At 40.3% G+C, this 19,648-nt stretch overlaps 1 long non-coding RNA gene across 1 annotated transcript in view; it reads right to left on the bottom strand.

Annotated features, from left to right (window-relative positions):
- LOC114013652 (uncharacterized) overlaps positions 1 to 18,876 on the bottom strand; it is a 43,941-nt gene extending 25,065 nt beyond the window's left edge. The window contains exons 1-2 of the long non-coding RNA XR_003556757.2: positions 18,765 to 18,876; positions 2,907 to 2,969 (exon numbers count right to left, since the gene is read on the bottom strand). This is a non-coding gene — a long non-coding RNA (uncharacterized LOC114013652). The remainder of the gene's footprint in view (positions 1 to 2,906; positions 2,970 to 18,764) is intronic.
- Positions 18,877 to 19,648: the final 772 nt, after the last annotated feature.

The raw sequence follows: 19,648 nt of genomic DNA, 5'->3' as shown, positions 1-19,648 counted from the left end.
GGGTTCCCTATGTACTTCAAGCCTGTCAGGTGCAATACTATTCCAGCAGGTGTTTCGCTTATTGGTCTCATTAGGAAAGGGAAACTTTCTTTGTCCTGTAGAGATATTTTTCCGAACTTCCTTTCTGCCTTTTCCCCACCACAAACCATTATTGTCTAATGGGAAACAGCCACGCTGTTTGGTGGGGGGGAGCTGAACAGTTCTATCACTTCACCAAAGATGGTGGAAACTCTTGTCCTTAGTTCTATGTCAGGGTAATTGTGATGGAGAAACATTTTTCAGAATGTCTAAGGGGAGTTTAGAGGACACTGTTGATTTCTGGGAAGAAGGTGAAGAATCACTAAGTGTGTGCAGAGAACACAATGGAAGGTGAGAAGGAAAATTAAACTACTTCTACTCAAGCCTGAGGACATTCAAAATGCGTATCTAATCAGGACTCAGATAAAATTCTAGTTCATATAGAACATTTTACTTGCTGTGTATCTCATTCAAGAAAATCTCAGAGCTCCTGCTGTTCAATAGTCTGTAAATTCTAAAATATGGGAGAATCCAAGAATCCCCCTCCCCAGTGACATAAACTTCATTATTCCCTCTATTAAACAAAAGACAAATCTTATTATATCCCATGTCTGCTGATTAAAATCAATACCGCAAGTACAGTCCCGACAGTGCAGATGGGGCCAAGCTAAGGAGGGCCTGCTGGGAGAGGTTCTGCTCTATTTGCTTCCCAGCTCTGTCATTCTTTGTTAGGTTTTTACTCAGCCAGCAATTGTCTTTTGGACAGTATTAAAGAGCCGGGAGTTATCTATGCATTTCTACTCAGTGTAGGACTATTACATAAAAATGGCAGAACACACTTACTCAGGGCATGGTCAGAGCACTCTTCGTATGCAGGCTTGTGGCTTACTTCATGAAGAAGTTGACATGAGGTTATTTATTGTCTGTTTCCTAGAGCTCATTGTTCTGAGATGACACCTTCAGCAGCACAGATTTTGATCACATAGTTTCTGTGTGGTCACAGACTTTAACTTGAGATTTCCTGCTAACCAGACTGATGCTATCAACACATTGTCTTCAGCACAGGGATTTCTACTTTATTTTCTTGCTTCTTTTTACGGTGAAGTTATCGTTCCTACACAAACAGCAATAGGAGGTAATTGGAGACATGTTCCCTAGCAGTGTGAATGGCATGGGTGTCTTTTTTTGCTTTTTTCTGCTGGAGGTTGGTTCAAGTTGGCACCAGTGCCACCTGAAGTGCAGAGCAGAGTCTGTCGCCTGTGGAACCACCATCTGTTCTACCTGAAAATTCAGCAGGAGTCTCGCTGTGAGGTTCTTTTTGTTGGTCTGCTTCATCAGTGTTTCAGGATAGGGAAGGACGTGCTACGGGTAGTGGGTGGCACCACAGAGCCTGAGGACTTCACAGGTCCAGATGGGCTCCCAGGAGGGCACCATCTACCAGCCCCTTATGAGAAGGGTCTGAGGCACTGATAACCCCCTTGTGCTTCCCAGCACACTCCTAAAGCAGCTGCGCTGCCTGAGACTTCACAGAGAAAGTTCCCCAGAGTCGTGAATATAGCTCCAGGGTCTTAGTCCAGTAGTCTGTACTGGTGAATAAGAAATGATGTACTGATTAAAGGTGTACAATTTTAAGTAATAGTCACTCCTGGTTTATATTTTTTTTTCTGTGCACATCATAACTCCATGGATAGCATCTAAGGGGTCTATGTAGAAGGTATCTGCTACCACAGAAATGATCACTAAATCTTTGTTGTGCAACTAATTTCTGATCCTCCATCAGATCTGCTGCTCTTTGTTCTTCAGAATGTGGCTCAGACATCCACTGAGATCAGCGACCTTCAAAGGCCATCCAAGAGTTTTCCCAAAGGACAGATAAATCAATCTACCAACACTGTCAGAAAAGTAAACTTTACATCAGTAAATTACATGCACTGTGTTTCTTCCCATAGGATGCTTGTGCAGTCCATTGAATGTCTGCTCCAGTGTGTTATGCAAAAGCATCACTAAGACCAAACAGAATATTCCAGTGTTTGAGAGTGTCAAGCCATCTACATTTTTAGAATGTTAAACTGTGATTAAGATCTTTGCTTTTTGTAGAGCCATTTCCAAAGCTCTATCAAAAACGCTTGTAAAATATATAGATGCATACTCTTTTATCAGCCTTCTGGGATAAAATTAAATTTCATATAGATCTGTGCACCTCTTGAATTTTATGAATCCAGGCACTTTTTCACAAAGGACAATCACAAAAGTGATCTTAACTAATTTCACCCTATATAAAGTTAAGTGTATATAAAGTTATGTAATGCCAGAAAGTGGGCAGATGCGATCCCTGTCAAAAGAAAGGAGGCAAGTCTAGTTGGCAATTTGTCTTATTCTAAACTGGATAGTTAAGTTATCCTGGCAGAGTACCTCTCTGGAAGTACCGCACTTTACTGAGTATAGCGGGGTTCCAGGAAAGATTAAGACCTCCTACTATTTGACAGGTGCAATCAGTCCTAGCTCTAATAAATGCAGTCCCTGGTTTACACACTTAGAACGTCCCAAGTATTATTCCTAATATTGTATCTCTGTTTTACTAGGCCAGATTTATAGATTTGTAACTTGATGCTAAGACATTAATCACGAGATGGTACTGACAACACACTGTTAGCAGCTGGCAAGAATGACCAGATTTTTTTTGCAGTATTTTGTAAAGTTAACAAGAAATTCATTGCGGCAGGAGGCAAGGACTGATCTTGACTAAAGCCAGAGCCACTGCAGATGTTATCATGACTAGAGTCATGCATATGAAAAACATAACCCTGAGTTCACAAATCTTAACAGCACCTCCCATGAATCCTCCTAGGCCACATTTAAGATTTTAAGTCTACAGTTGTATATCTTACCATTTTCTGCAGGAGGCTTCAAAACACTTCTGTGTAAGCATCACGTTTCATGAATTCATCCACCTGCATAAAGATAGAGGAATATATTCATAGGAACACAGAGCACTGAATGCATCAAGTACTTTGCAGAGGAAGCAGACCACACTTCAATTTACTTACAAGTGAGTTAACAAAACATTGTAACAGAGGATTTATTAAAAAGCAGAATGTGAAAATGGGTAAGAATCTGATTCTGAAAATCGCTGAGTGCCTGAAAGGCTGTGTGGAAATGATAGATACTGTGGGAAATATGAAATGCTGTGCAAAAGCTGCACTACAAGAGTGTCTGTCATCATGGCCCAGCCCATGGGACTAAATAAATACAATGGCTGCACTCACTTCCATTGCCTCTGATTTTCCTTCTTCGGTTTCTAAGATTGAACTGAATTATGTTTTGTGCAAACACTACATTTTCCTTCCTTCAGATGCTTTCTGATATATCTGCCAGTGTTTGTCACTGTAACAATTTGTCAATAAAGAAAAAGGAGGTGTAGTATCTTAGTCCTTGCTGCAATATTTCTTAATAAGGCTCTTTGCTCTAGGAAGTTCAGTCAAATGTTAACTACTATGAGCTACTGAAGTGATAACAAAACAAACAAATATTTCAGAAAAGCTTTTCAGCTCTGGGACCAAGTCTAGGATGTGTCTCTTTTGTGACAAGACGGGTTCAAAGCTTATAAACAGCCATGACACTAGTAGAATCAGGTAACAAGTTAAAAAGTAAAAAAGAAGCCTCATGAAGGTTTCACATTTTCTCATGTCACGTCTGCAACATTTTTCTTTTTCTTCCCTGCTGTAGATGAGTGTATTCTGTAGTTACAGAGCTGGCAGGACATGGTGTAGATACCTGAGGAGAAGCGTTTTGCTGCAAACTGGTGTTGTGCCATCCTGAACACTGTTGTAGGCAAAAGCGATAGATCTGGTGGACCACAGCAATGGCTGTGACACAGCTGCTTCTGTGCTACATAGATTGTGTTAGGATGAAGACTATGTGATAGCGTGTCTTCCATCTCTCCTGCTTATATTTTGCACAATCTCTTTTCCACATGGTAAGTTTTTTATCTGCACTGAGTGAATATTGTTCTAGCTTGTTCCTTGTTATTGCTGTGATTGAAACAACATTTGAAAATTCAACCAGATCTCCAGAGACTGGACACTGTATTTCTGTAATACCACACAGACCATTTTGTATTGTTAAGAAACATGGACAAACTTAAGACAAATTCTTAGATCAAGCCAAGACTTCCAGTTAAAACTCTCCACTTGTAATGCTGAAGAATTATTACACCTGTATTTACACATACAATTTATTATTTTAAAGATAAGGCAAGTTAACTGTAGCATCCAAAGTAACGCCATTTTCTCTAAACAAAAAATAGGATCTACTGGCAGCATCTCAAATACTTATTCTTTACTGCTGGCAAAAATTGAATTGTTTAAATGATGACAAATATGTGCAGTTTACTTTCAGCTTGCTCCTAGTGATTAGATCTGTATAGTAGCAGTTAACCACTTTTAACTTGTTTTATCCCTGTTAGTATTAGGAAATGAGTCAGCCTATTTCCAGTTGGACAGCAACAGGAGATCGTGGAAGTTGGGAGAGCTTCTAATTCTTTCATTCAACATGATTCAAATAGTAAACTTGAAAAGAGAATAAAAATCCTGAAGTCATTTAGGCATCCATGGCAAAGAGTAAAATTTCATTTCTGTTCTCATGTGATTCACTGTGAAGACAAAAGGACTAATATTTAAGATTGCCTCAGTGACTTGGGAATTGTAGAACTTATTTTTAAAGGAAGTTTGTGCAAACATACTCTGTGCTGTGGCACTCTGTGCAAGGACACCCCAAGTCTGGGCTTTGGGACTTAAGCCATTATCCTCATGTAGCAATGTGCTGCTCTGTGAAGATACAGCAGCCTGTACAGAGCTACTCCAGGGATCTCTCAGCTGAGTTCCCTTGATAATATAGACATGATGTCAAGCAGTTGCATGACTAAGTATTATCGAAAATCGATGGGGTACTTATTTCTGTTTCCAGTAAGGATTCATATTACCGTAGCGTAGACGTGCTTCTATTCCTTCATCCTTTCACTGGAAAAGCTGACAAAGACTTCAAGACAAGATTGTTAGTATCTTTTATACTGTCTCAATGCTATATGGCCAAAGTTAGTAGGAATTATACAGTGGTGTGGGGTAAATGTTTTTTTTTCCATGGGTGTAATTATGTTCCTGTTTGCTTTCATTTCTTTTTTTCTGCTTAGGCTGCTTGCATATGTACCTTTATTTTCTTTCCTGATGCCCTGTATTACCTAACTCTAGAGTACCTTACTTTGTGGATCAATACACCTACTGGCCAAAAGCATTACAATTTGGAGACCTGCCCCCTGATGCACATGATGCAGTTTCCTTGCTTCCCAAGTGCTGGAGGCTACACGTCAGGTGGTAACTATGGTCAATGGTGAGACAATTTTAGAGTTCACTTCATCTCGTCCCAGAGCAGAAATCTGAAATAGGCCTGATGAATAAATTTGCCTTTGGCTCTCTATTGACAACCAAGGCTGTAAATGCCCACTTTCCTCAGCTCATGTGTGGATGGGTAACTTTGAATGTCATGACTTGTGTTCATTGAGGCTTTTTTTTTTTTTTTTTTTGGTTAGTCACCGGTTTAAAAATGTTTCCAATGAGGACAACGGTTGCTAATGTGACTGTAAGCCAATGGTCAGGATGACTGTGTCTGATCTGGGCTAGATACTAATTAAGTCTCCCAGTTTCTTTTATGTGGTTCATGAGATCGGACTTCAAACAACAGCTTCTTTGTCCTGTTCCAGAGCCATGCCTGTTAAAAATGGTACAATAGATATTCCTGGTACAGTAAATATTCCATTCACTAGTGAGCTGAACATCTTTTTGTTCCTCTTATCATAAAGAGAGATTGCTGGTAAGCCTAAAATTGGATCCATTAGTTCTGAGTTTTCTGCTTGTGAATGTGTATGCACTTGTCACACCACCCCTCTGTTCTGCCTGTCCACTCAGTTCTTGTAAGTAGATAGACACTGAAGTAAATGTTATAAGGGTCATCCTCCCCGAGAGGTCCAGGAAAGGAGAGTCTTGCATACCTCTCTACCTTGCCTGCACACAGAAGCAAAGGAGAGAAGTGGAGTGGCAAGGTGATGTGACTCACATATATCTGCACAGAGATTATGATCAGTCCACTTATTCCTCTGGGTTTGCTGTGGCCATGATACCATGAGAATAGCTGAATTTTAGCAGTACTGCACTTGGTCACTGGGAGGAATCTTGCTTCTATAGGGCAGTGGACAAAAATAGCATTCTCAAATGAACGGATAGTTAAAAATGGGACCTGTCATTCTTAATAATGTCAGTTTAAACTTGAACTCAGGGCTTCTTCAAAACACACAGAGCTATAAATGACACAACAGATTCACATTTAGCGGGTAGCTGGCAACCACAGCATACAGAGGCAGAGTGCAGCTACTGTTTTGTGGCAATGCAACTTTATTACAGAGCTGCTTAATGTTATGCAGGGAACCTGGAGGGGGAAAAAATCACAAAGGGTATTAAAATCAGGTCTGCTGGGAAGCTCTAATTATAGCTGTTGCACAAAATGTTAAGGCCTGTATATAAGTCAGCTTCTGTGTGCCTGTACCTCTTGCCAGCACAAAATGTAAGTACTTTCTCTCTTTGCCTTTCTCCATTTCATAGTGGTCTGTAGAAAGGTGAAGAGTATTGTTTCTACAGAGGCAAGATACCAAAATTTTGTTCTGTGCTACCTGTGGTTGTAGAGATTGGAGGAATCATGGGCAGTGTTCAGCCTTGTACAGGCGTGAGGCTATGTATTAAAGAAAACACTTAGAAATCTGTGAATCATTCCCCAAGCTCCAGCATATTTTCTAAAAGCACTTCCAAGAAGATCTGTAGAGACTTAGAAAAATTGCCAGTACATTTCCAGCACTTGAAAGGCATTCTGAGACATAATATGAAAACAACCAAAGGTGTAAATTTCCATCATAGGAGATGCTCTGGACTACTGAAGAAGATTAAATGAGATGAAATATATCTCCTTTGTGTATGAGGTATAGACCAAGCAGACCTTAGAAAGGTTTTTTTGGGGTGGGTTTTTTTGTTTGTTTTTTATTATTTGTTTGTCTGATTTTTTTAAAGATCTATTAAGACACACATGCACACACACACACTGCCTCCCACCTGCTAAAAGATCAAAAGAAAATGCTTGAGACTATAGAGAGGTGAGATACAGCTTTTTTTTTTTTTTTTTTTTGCTTGTTTTCAGCACTGGACAGCAGAGTGAATGATTAAAGTTTGTTGCATGAAATTAAAATGGTCTGGGATATAAAGTAGTGCAATCCTTTCCTTAAACAGAAATCTTTCTCATGATAGAATGATAATGATATGCAATGTCTATAACAGCAGTCTTCCAATAGCAGTTATCCACCCATTGGTAACATTGATAGGCAAAGCCAACCTTGTATCATGGTGTAATTATAGCACATACAACATATTTAGTAAGTTTAAAATTGTGTCTTGTGTATCCTCCCATGTGGTGACAGCAGGTATGTGAGACACACACAGGGGCAGGGGCTGAAAAAGCCAAAGACTTGGGTCTTTGTGTTTTGTCCAATAGGAAAGACCAAATTACATCTTGGCTCTGAAGAATATACTGAGAAATTAAACTCCATGGTTGAGACTAACTGATTCACAGGACATGTGAAAGGGAAGACAGCCAGGGGGTTGCACAAAGTCTCAAAACAGGTGAATCTAAGACTTATAGAATAAAAAAAATCTGAGTAATCTTCTAAAAAATATTGAAAAAAACAACAGAGAGATTTTAAGGTACCTTCCCAATTAGGTGACCATCCGCATACAGGACTGTTATTTCTGCCAAAGCCTACAATGCATTGGTGAGTCTAGCTTAAAATGACAGTAAGGAGGAGTGACAGATGCTTTGTCTGCTTGCTGAGGAGTACAATCTTATGGAAATCTCTGGACCATTTGAAATAGTTCTGTGTTACCCAGAAACTATGTTGCTCTCAGTTAAATACCCTTCTCCATTTGCTAGGGTAAGGGAGAAAACATACTTCATTCTGAAGTGAAAGCAGGCTTTGTTGTACCCCACCAGGAAACCAAAACTGTGTTCTTGATAAGGAATTCCTGTTGGGCACTTTAACAGCTCAAAGTCAACCACCATCTGCAGGTCTCTGAAGCAGTTTCCTTCCATCAGATGAGACAAATAAAAATCATACAATCATCCAACCTCATTCCAAATGAGGCTGCTGCTGACAAATTGGAAGCAATATTAAAATAAGGGGTCTCCTACCCCACTGGAATTAAAGGTTGAGTGGAAAAGAGTACAAAAATAGCAGAGTATATACTGCCTGGGAGTATAAGACATCACCTATATAACATTATTCCACTACTCCAATGGAAGAAGACTTGGAAGAAGACATCTACTGACCCATTAAACCTAGGCAAAACCATGTAGGGTGGGCTTCTGGCTAGTCTTACAAACTTATCCTGGGGTACTAGTTGAGGGGTATTCCCAGGAAGGTTTCCTTGTCTCCAAGGAGCTGCTTGGAAAAGGAAAGATGAAGACATAATTCCTGAAGACATACCTGGCACCCACTTTGAAAAAATAACCTTCCAGAATGCTGGACAGATGGCAATCTTAATGAGAGGAGAAGCTTCACTATGTCTACATTAACTTGATTGGGTGCCACTTAATGACTTTATTCATCTATTTAAATCATCTTGCAAAATCCTGTACAAGCTTTATACTGGCAAGTGGAAGAGCAAGGCCCTGTTGCTAGTCACATGGGCTTTTATTGGGTCATAACACATTTTGTGACATGCTCTTCATTTATACTCTTCCCTTAACATTGAAAAATCATTGTCACAATAATGAGCTATCTAAAATCAAGACTAATTGAGACAAAATGAAAACCAGATTGACACTTTGTTCAGACATTTCTAGCTTGTTTCCTGCTTCTTCCCACCCGCAGGGAGGTAAGATAAGGTGCAAGTACAGCAGGGCACATCTTCTTGCTGACCTCTTATTCCTACAGGCAGTTTGCAGGTGGGAGCATTCATCACCTCAATTCTCGTCCCTACTTGTCAGTTCAGGCATGGGAGATGCTGGGCATACAGCATCCTTCTCCCCACTTCTTTTCTTGGATCCAAAATGCAGGCAACCCTGATGTCGGTGTATTGATTTAATAGTGGCTGCAGGAGACAGGACTTCAGTCTTCTAAGAGACAAGTGTCTTCTCAAAGGGCCCTGTAAGTTCCCTCTGTAGTTGAGAGGTACAGGCATTTCCAAAGGATGATTCATATAATCAAAAATTAAATGTGTAGAATAGATGGGATGAACCCTCTAGAGGAACAATTTTCTCTGCACTGTCTGTTCAACTAACCTAGATGACAATTTCAGACTAGATGCTTGAATTTTACAGGGTTGCAGTTAGCTAAGGTGAACCCTATCTAAACATAAATTCCAAGGACACAAAACAGTATCTAGAAGAGCACTTTAAACCACAAATGTGGCTGTTAAACCTGTATGTCTATTGAAATAAAATGGGATTTGGGTGTGGAGATCCATAAAGAAATTTTGGAAATACCAGTTTAGCTAGTGGAAGCTGGCAAAAATCACCATCCAGTAAGCACACATTTACAGGTTGATTATTTTTCCCTCTGCAGATGAGTCATTTACATGAGTAGTTCAAGAACTATAGTCCTTCTTTTCCTGTTCAAACATGTTCTCTGTAATCCTTTCATTTTCCTTTGAGGAACAACTTCAGTGCTTTCTGTTTTCTTTAACGAAGTTGTTGCTTTGATTAATGATTTAATTGTTTAAACAGTTTGAAAATGTAAAGACTGCCTCTAAGCCAGGGCCTTTTTAATGAACAGCAAGAACAAAGAAGCTGCAGTATATGTTACAGAATTGTCTTCATTGTGGTGGCCCTGGTGAGATCACCAATTCCCTTGTCCACCTCTGCAGTCTAGACATTATTTCCCGTGGAACAAACCCTGAGATCTATACTCAAAATTTAATCAGGAGAAGGAAACAATAATGGCCCTGAGAACAACTTCTGGAGCAACCCTGCATAATCTGAAGCTATTTTGTCTTCCCTGCAGCAGCGTGCTCCATTTTCCTTGACATAATGATAATGCTCAGGAAAAGGCAACACTGTCAATCCTAAGGAAAGCTGACCCACATCCCTGTCTACCCGCTCTTGGAAGCGTGATGAGAAGGTTTCACTCATTACCTTTACCTCTGTCTTTTAAGAACGATAGCAGCATGAGAGAGTTTTTAATGAAAGAAACGTTATACGTTATCTCTGTGCTTTTAAGTCACACCTTAAATCCCCTGCCCATTTCTTTTTAGGTGGCATTGGCCTCCTTCTTTCACAAAGCCTCATCCTGTTTTATCTCCCCTCCCATATTTCTTCTTCTCTGCATTGACCTCTTGCCACAATGACTATCCTCTTGCTTCTGTTAATTGAACTTTGATGGTGTCGAAATAAAGTTTCACTGTGCTGGTGTACTGCTGTGTGCCACTTTCCATAAAAATATGCTTTTCTCTTTCTTCTCTTCAATGCTTCTGTTATTTTAGTGCTCAGTGCTGTCATCACTTTACTTGCTTCCTCCAACTCGCAGCCCAGCAGAAGGTGAGAGAGGCAGTCAGCTTTCAGCTCAGGATGACCACTCAAATATATGGAAAGAGCTGTTTTGTTCTTTTTCTCAGAATCAGAAGTGCTGAGAAACGCAGAGCAGGCACTGTTCTGCTCTGCAGCTCACTGCAAGGTATGGTTTGTTGGGCTGATAAGAGGCTCTGTGCTTGCACATGAGTAGCTCATGATAAGGGAAGTGATTCAGTGCCCAAATGTCCTATTATCAAGAATGTACAACATGTAAAAGAAGTGTCTGCTCCTAGACAAAGATAGTGAAGTTGTTAACAAAACCCAAACAAAATAAACCTGCCTATATTGTAATTAAAACCACAGGAGATAATGTGAGTGTTATGCATTGCTTGGACTGTAGCTGTAATATAGGTGCTATCTTTTGCTTTATTGCATGATTTATTTCATTTTTATCTGCTTAAAAAATAATCATTATGGATGAGCCGCAGGAGAGTGATTTTTGGATAGACATGGGTCAAAATTAACACATAATGAAAGGTGACCTTTCAAAAGGGGGATTACCTATAAATAGCAATGGTTATCCTTCACAGCCTTCTGACACAAGCCTGCCAGGAGTATGAAAAGGAGACCCTTTCCACCAGTTCCTCCAACATTATTGCAGATTGGCACATGATACATTTTGGCCATGAATATCTGAAGAGAATTTGCAAGGGATCAAGCAAAAAGCCTTAGCAGCTGGCTGGCTGTCAATATTCCCTTGTGTTTAAAAATTAGCTCAGAGCTTCCTTCTCTTTCCCCATTAACAATGACACACACTTCACTAGAAAGGAATATTAAGATTTTATGTTTGAAATATGTCACTTTGGGAGCTCATTTATTTAAAAAATTAATTGTAGCAATTTTTAAAATTAGCCAAGCAGTGTCAGCAGAGTATATTCAAACCCCAGAGGGCTTTAGTATCAGGCTGCAGTTCTTAACTACTGTTTTAACTTCTGCTCTGCACCATGGATGGATGAAATCCTTTATTTGGAATGAGGAAGAACTGGTATTCCTGGTAATTTACTACTGTTAATCTAAAAGAAGTGAGTAAATTAATCAGGAAAAGATAAAGTCTGTTCTGTTTGTAATGCATGTTCGTTACTTTTTTGCCCTGTAGGATTGTTATAAAATAATATTTCAGAGTTCTTATTTTGTGAACCTTCGCCTGAAGGTCACTCTGCAAAGAGTCAGTGCATAGATGATGGTTTTAAACAGTCAGATGTAGTCAGTGTCTGAACGCTTCTGTACTTTTTGGATGCTTATGTGTCTGCATCGCATTTTCAGGTGCATCCTGTGTGCAACCAGAGATCGCCAGCAGCCTCTCCACAACAGGTAAAACTGTTTCGTGGTTCTGACTTTTGTGGCCTCATGTACTTAGGATAACAATTCTGAGAAAAAAACCAACCCAAAGCAGCTTGGTTGTTGTTGTTAGATTCATATTGGGTAATTACATTGTTTATTGTCAGTATTAAAATGATGATTATTAGTGACCAGGATCTGTATACAAGACCAAGGCCATGTACTACATACTGTTGGTAAACAAAGTAAGAGATGGTCTTTGTTGGAAGGCATTTACAACCTAAATAGACATTCAGACAAGACGTGTTATTATCTCCACTTCACAGATGGTGACCAAGATATGCTGATATGTTGTGCCAAGGGATAGGAGCAAATGTGAGGGGGCAGGGAGGGAGCAAGCCAAGCGCTGAAGCGGGGTTACCAGGCTGCCCTGACCACGACCATGCTTCCTCACTGCACCTGCTGCAAACCTAACAACTACCGGGTTTCCCTCTGCTCGAAGACAGGGAATGCATGACAAGCAGCTTCCTCTTGGTATACAGCAGCCCTGGTTTTGCCCTCACAGTTGATTTCTGCCAAGCGGTGCCAGGTTCCTGTTTACCCAGGAAGTATTTGTTACTGGTTGGCTCCACAAAAGAGATTTCCGTCTTGCAGATGTTTTTTCAATGCACATTTGCAGTTGTTTCTCTGCTTTAACATCATGATCTGGAAGCTGCTCACTCTGGATGTTTACAGCTGTTGTTGGGTTTAACAGCAGTGCTTCATTCAAACCTTTCTGCAGCCCAGAATTCATCCCTGATTATTTTGTGGGGAAATGTCGCCTTTAAAAAATTAGGGTTCTTAGAGATGAGTTAGTGAAAAAGGTTATGTAACATCGTGCTGGCACTAGAAACAGACTCTGTGACACAGAAGATAGCTTGCAGTCCTGTGTTGCTGCTGCCTATGAAACAATGACTTATTTTCAGTGCAACACTACTGAGCATTGCAAATTCTCTTCTGACATGAAAACCCCCTGAACGGTGACACGGATCTCTCTTTTACTATTGCTATCGTGTTTATACTTACATGCAACTCCAGTCTGGGATCAGTGCCCTATTGTGACCTCTCTCACAAGGACAGATACAGAAAATCATCCCTGTCCTGAACTACCAGGAGAATAGGAAATGTCAGCAGATGCTAACTGCCAATTTACATCTCCTGGTTTTCCTTCCAGCATAAAATTGAGGGTAGCTTTATCATGCAGCTGCCTTGCTGCTCCACTCTAACTGGCAGGTTAGTTTTTAAATGTGATTTATAATGTGGATCTTGTTTCTGTGTTGGAGTGCTTTTGGATTACAGTATGGAATTTGAATGTGTCTAAATAAAGGGAATGCAGTGGTGGTGGTGGCTGGGAGGCAGGGATTATATGAAAGCTTTCAGGATGCTCCGAGCAGTGTGTTTCAGTAGCCAAGGGATTTTTATGGGCACAGAGGCACAAAGTAACCCCTCTAATCCCTTTCTCACTGGCTTACAGACTCTGAAGAAGCTTAATAATTACAGGGGAATGCAGTCAAAGTGTTTTTAAGGACATATGTGCAGAGGCTTATGTTAGTCATTTCCTAACAGCGAATGCACTGGCAGATTCTCAAGGAGAAATCTCAGTGCAAGTTCTCCCTTCTCTCACCTCCCCAGCAAAAAGATGACGATTTACACTTATACCAAAAAGAGGCTTAACCAGTGAGGACATGAGGGAATATTTCCTAGCCTGTAGGATTATGATTTTTCCACAGCCACACCATGCACCCTCCTCTTTCTGGTGAAATACAAAGTGTGTCCCTGTTCTGTTGAGCCCCTGAGATGATGGGCTTTTTTCAGTGAAAAGGTCAACAGAAAGCTTGAGTGTTGCCTTTAACTTATTATCCTTCTGGAGAAGTATTTCGCCTTATCTGAAATTACTAGTTCAGCTGATGGTGACTCTGCTTCTTATGTATCGCTACACATAAGTATGTCCCTTATACATAACTGCGTGTGTACTATATATATGCATACACAGGAGGTGTCCAGGAACTGTTACTGTGCTCAGCTTTTAGTTTCACAGCTGTGTCATTTCTGAAGGAATCTGTGCCCCAAAGGAAAGATATGGTGTTATTCCCTCACTCTGGAGAGTTTTTGTGATTTTTTTTCTTTGACAGTCTTGCCCAATTCAAAAATTATGGCACAGATTTTCCCTCATTCTTCCTCAATTATCACCTCCTAAGAAAACTGGGCACAAAAAAATTACAGCGCCATGGAAAGTTTTTTTGAGTGTTAATGGTAGAGGAGGATAGGAAATGTATACTTGCTTTATGGTGCATGCTAATGCAGTACTTGGCATCCCACTGTTGTTTGGCATATAAACCGCAATAGAAATGAAAACACTTATATCTCATTGCATTACTAACTAAAAATGGCCTATTTTCTCAGCTTTCTATCAAAGATGAAAGTTTTGTCCATATACTTGCCATTTCTGTAAGACACTCTTGAGACCTGTAAATTCATATTAAAAATATATGATGTAAGAATTAAGCTCAGCTGCCTGGAATTTCTCTTTTCAAATCACAATATTCTGCCTGCATCATCAAAAAAGACCCTAACTAAAGTCTTGATCTTTTTCTCCTGTGGAACATGTTGCTCATGTTAGGACTGCAAACTAACTTTGGTTTGAACCCTTAACATTTGCTATGCTAGATTCAGTTTACTGTGTAAGAAGGTTTTAGATGAAACAGTATAAACTAATCCAAGATCTGTCTTTCCAGTTTTGATATTTAGCAATTTCTGAAGACAGGGTGTTTGCCGAAATGATATGAACCTGAACCTTCTTTCCTGTGAACCCAAACTTTTTTCCTGGGGGAACTGACTCCCCTTTTACTTAATGATTTCCCACCAAAGGGAGGGCAGCCTGATTCGTGTGCTCTAAGCAGTTTAGATTTAAGTGTCATTGCACTCACGTCAGCCTCTTGCACTCTATCATGCTTCTTTCTCTTGCTTTGCATAAAAGATGCCAGAGACCTTCTTGACAGCAATGGAAAAGAGAAAGCTTTCACCCTGCAAATGGGAAGGTCTCCTTCCCTGTGTGGTGGCTACACATCCATCCTTCAAACAGAGCTTTGAAGTTCTCTGAAAGCCTTCAGAGAGCCACAAACCCATCGCTAATTTTTTGTGGATGGCATAGAGTACCTTCACAGTATTTGAGATGAACAGGTCTATGCTACTCTATAATGTCCTATTAATACACCCCAACTCATGCTAATACGAGGTGCTACAAACTCTTAGTCTGACCTATCTAAAAGTTACTTACACTGAACAATGTTTCTTTCATAACTAGTTCTGTAGACTTCTGTGGAACGGCTTACTGTGGACACAAGTGGTATAATCCAGCCTTTCACATTCATAATTTGAGTTACCAGCTTAAAAAAAAACAAACCCCCCAAAAAACCCCAAAGAAAAAGAAAAAAAAAGTGTGGGATTTGGATTTTAGATGCCATTACCCCAGGGTGCTGGCTGTAATCGGGTTTTGTTCCCTTTGAATGTTTCCAGGAAAAGCTGCTCCCTGAGCAAAGGAAACATGAAAGATCAGGAAAGTGACTAATAACATAGAAACCTTAATGACACCTATCAAGTGCAATAACTGAGAACACTGCAGACTGTGGCAAGGATAACAAAATGGGCTGTTTAGCACAATGACTGCCAGCTATTGTTTTTCAAGCAAATGACTGAGACTTGGCAATGATTAGTCTATAACCAGAGGAGAGGAGAGGAAAAAACACAAAACAAAATGTGAAAGGGACTGTAAAAACCCAGGAAATAAACCCTATAAACAGACTTCATATAGACATGAATTTCACTCCAGAAATTGTCAATGATCAAATTTACTCTTCATATATGCTAATAAAGTCAGCATGTTTGCACTGGGTTAAGTTTAATCTGATAAACTTGATCACAAATTAGCTCTCTTTGGCAATAAAGAATTATCTTTTACTGCTTGAATAAGTTCAGCCCTACCTTGTACACCTTCATGCTGCCCCATTGGCTTTGTTGGTAGAAGGGAGTAGAGATGGTATTTCCTGAAGAAATAGTCGTAAGCATTTGCAACAGAAAATCACCACTGATGACAACTCTCCAGACAGAAACAAATGTCATCCATAAACACATCCATTTCTGTGGTGTCTGTCTGCCCCAGCAAGGACCTCATGTTACAGTAGGAACACAATCGAAAAGGCAACTTGTCATTAAAATATTGATGGAATGATGTTAGTAGGAAGGGGAATGCATATTTAATAAGTGCCTAGATATTTTTCATGTACACAGGTGATACCAGATCTCTCAGGCTAATCAGAGTGAGGTTGGGTCAGTCCTTGTGAGGGAAAGGTTCCAGACAATACATGGGGATATCCTGTTGTAGCTGGTTTGAACATGTCTTTCAGTGCCTTGACAGGATGCAAGGAGCAGGGTAAGTGATGTCTTGATGTCTTCCTGCTAGGGACACTGTTCAGGTGCCTCCCCTCAGGTGGTGTCTCAAAAAGCTCATTTTCTCCATGACTACCTCCTTTGTAAGGAAACACATGCTTGAAGATGCTGCTGTTGTAGCTTTTGTGGGCCAACAGGAAGGTTGGAAGACATAATGCTCATTGTCGTTCCCCACCTGGAAGCTGGGAGGTGGCAGAACTCCTGATCCAGCAACATGACATAAGGAAGCCCCAGTCTGCTCAGAGAAAGCATCTGGGCAGGTAAGACAAAAAGCTCACTGTGTTCTGAACACCTCCTCACAGAGAAAGGTTAAGAACAACATAACCCAGGCTGTTAATGGCAATGAGCTGTAAAAGTTGTGGCTTCTGCATTGTGAAACTGTGGTTGTGACTATGATGTACAATAGAAACTGCAATTCCATCTTTGTCTGTGCTGGGCCTCCACATGGGACTGTAAAACTACATGTAAACAGATGTGCACACCTCCATGCTCTGGCTTCACAAAGGTGTGAACCGCAAGCAGCTGTTAAGTTTTACAGACATGACAGACAGCTTCCCAACACTTTGTTGTAGATGCGTAAACGTTAGCCTTTGAATTGTAAAATTGTCCTTTGTGTTAAAGTACATAAGTTGCCTCGTGTGCTGATGTATGTATGTGTCTGTGTGTTTAGGTACTTGTTCCTTTATTTGGCTAAAAATGACTTATAACACTTACCAACAGTCCCCTGTACATTTTTATTATTACCAGCTCTTCTTTAGCTCTCACACACCATGCATTTAGTATGAGTAATAAAGCTTACTTAATTGTTGCAATAAAGGCAACTTTGCATGCTTGAACTTTGATTTTGAAGGAGTTGCCATTATATAACTATATACTTTAAATGTAGACAATAAAGTAATGACTTAATAGAGAAGTACTTGGAAACAGTGGTAAACCTTATTATGAATGTCATCTATTGGTGACTAGAGTGCGTTGTAGATTGCTTTTTAGTCCTAATAACAGCCAGTGTGTTTTTCCATCTGAGAGCGTATGTTTCCTTTTAATACCTTAGGTAGTGAAGAGGAAAAAAATCTATGGTAATGAGAAAAAATCAGCTCGGTTAAAGGAAGAGAGTATTTTCACAGAACCTGGACAAAGCTAAAGCACACTACAGGCAATTATTTGTAGTCCATTACATCCCAGGCAAAGCATACTTGCAAAGCATTAATAGTTATGTGTGCCAAGCCAGAACGATGCTTTCATCATAAACGTACTCCATGTTCTGGCACATCATTGCAGACACAAATCTCTGAGGATCATTATGTTATTGCTGTTCCCTTAAGATGTATTCAGTGATAATGTCGGTTATAAAGAACCTTAGAAAAAGATGGAAATATCACTATTAGGCCAACTTCTACATATATTGCCAATTTGCCATTTATAAACTCACTAAACTTTGGTTTGATTCATTTCACAGATGTTTATTGGTTTATAAAATATTAACAGGAGCAGTAGAAAATATTTGTCATAGAAATGCCGACAAGTAAGATGAAATAAAAGCAAACTGGAATATAATCTGAAGACCAGGAAACTTCTCTAGCTCCACCTTTTACCAGGTTATTCATGAAGGAATAATTGAGTCAAATCTATCAGAAATAAGTGGAAGTGTAGGACTTTTGAGGACTCAAGTTACTCAAGCCACTAATGCCTGACTTAGAGCCTTTCCTGAAGTGAAGGCAACACAGTGGAGATATTTAGCATGCGTATGGAAACAGACCGGCAGATACTAAAAAGGGGCCCAAAACAGCACCTCAGCTATTTATTTGGCATGTTGAGATCTACAGAAATAACAGAGCAGCCTATCCAAAACACTTCCAAATGATCTGGAAGAGTAAATATACATCTAGTTGGGAGTATTCAATGCAAAATACACACTGAAGTTGGAAGAACTATAGAGCAACCACACTGTATTACATAAAAAAGCCAGTTTGGATTGCTCTCTGTGGAGCAAACACCCGTAAAGGAGAAAAATGCATCACATTCCTGGGCTTCTGTTTCATTTCCTGGGGTGGGCTGCCTCCAGTGGAAGGGGCAAGGGTGACAACACCTATGGTGTGGGCCAGGGTGACTGCACTGGAGACCCTTTGCTCCCAGCATTACACCTGCAGCCTATTGCCCCCAAACTTTCTCCTGGGAGGCAGCCATTAAATAGAGCCATGGTTGCAAGGACTATTGACCTGACAGGTGTCCCTGCAGTCCACTTATATTGACGCTCTCAGAAAGGAGCTGGGGTGCCTTTTGCAAGGGTTTCCTTTGCAAGACAAGGTGAAAGGGAGAAGACATACCTTCATATTCCTTCCTCCCTCTTCTCCTCTAGTCTTATTGCAAAGACCTGGTGCCACAGAAGGGCATGGGGGCAGAAGGATCTCTGACAGGACAGAGGACCAGGTCTGTATACAAAGGCTCCTCTTTATGTGTCTATCATGAGGATCACTGGCTCAAGGAGGAGCTGAGCTGGCTGCTACTAGATGAAGGGCTGCATGTGCTAATCTGCCTGAATTGAAAGGATTGAATAGCATTTTACTCACTGCTGCTCCAGATCAGAATAATTAGTGAATTAAAATGGATTTTCCACTAGGCAATGTGTTGCTGAGGCTGGTTGTAGAAGGGCTTTTTTCCCTTCTTGTTAATAAAAAAAAATTTAAAAAATCCAAGACAGCTGTCTTGTGAGGGATCTGTATTCAATATTAGAAAGCTACACAGCTGTGGAGTCTGGATGCTATCATAAGAATTGAATAGCAGAGACATGGCATTGCTGGAATACAACCCACTTTGTAAGTGTGCTGGGTGCTTGGAATGTGCATATCACACAATAAAAGTGCTGCTCTTGTCTGTGTTCAAAGCAAGAGCACCAATAGGCCTAGCGAGCTGATGTAATGAGATTCAGGCTGCCCTCAACAGCTGAACTATTCAGTTCAGCAAATGGATATTTCAAATGTAAATATTTATATGGGCCAAGGGCTCTTTGTTGCTCTGCTATTTTGACATTTTCAAATCCCTCAGCTTTACTTTTGTTGAAAAGATGGTCTATTTGCTGACGAGAAGAACAAAGGTCAGTGGCTAGTTATGCAGAGATGGTGTTATTATCACAGAAAAATACCAGTTCTCCCAACCCACATAGCTGTGGTTCCATATGCTTCAACATCAGAACCTACACATTGATGGCAAT

Source organism: Falco peregrinus, chromosome 6 (genome assembly GCF_023634155.1).
Source record: "Falco peregrinus isolate bFalPer1 chromosome 6, bFalPer1.pri, whole genome shotgun sequence".
In the NCBI taxonomy this organism is placed as follows: Eukaryota; Metazoa; Chordata; class Aves; order Falconiformes; family Falconidae; genus Falco; species Falco peregrinus.
This window is presented reverse-complemented; position numbering and strand designations above follow the sequence as displayed.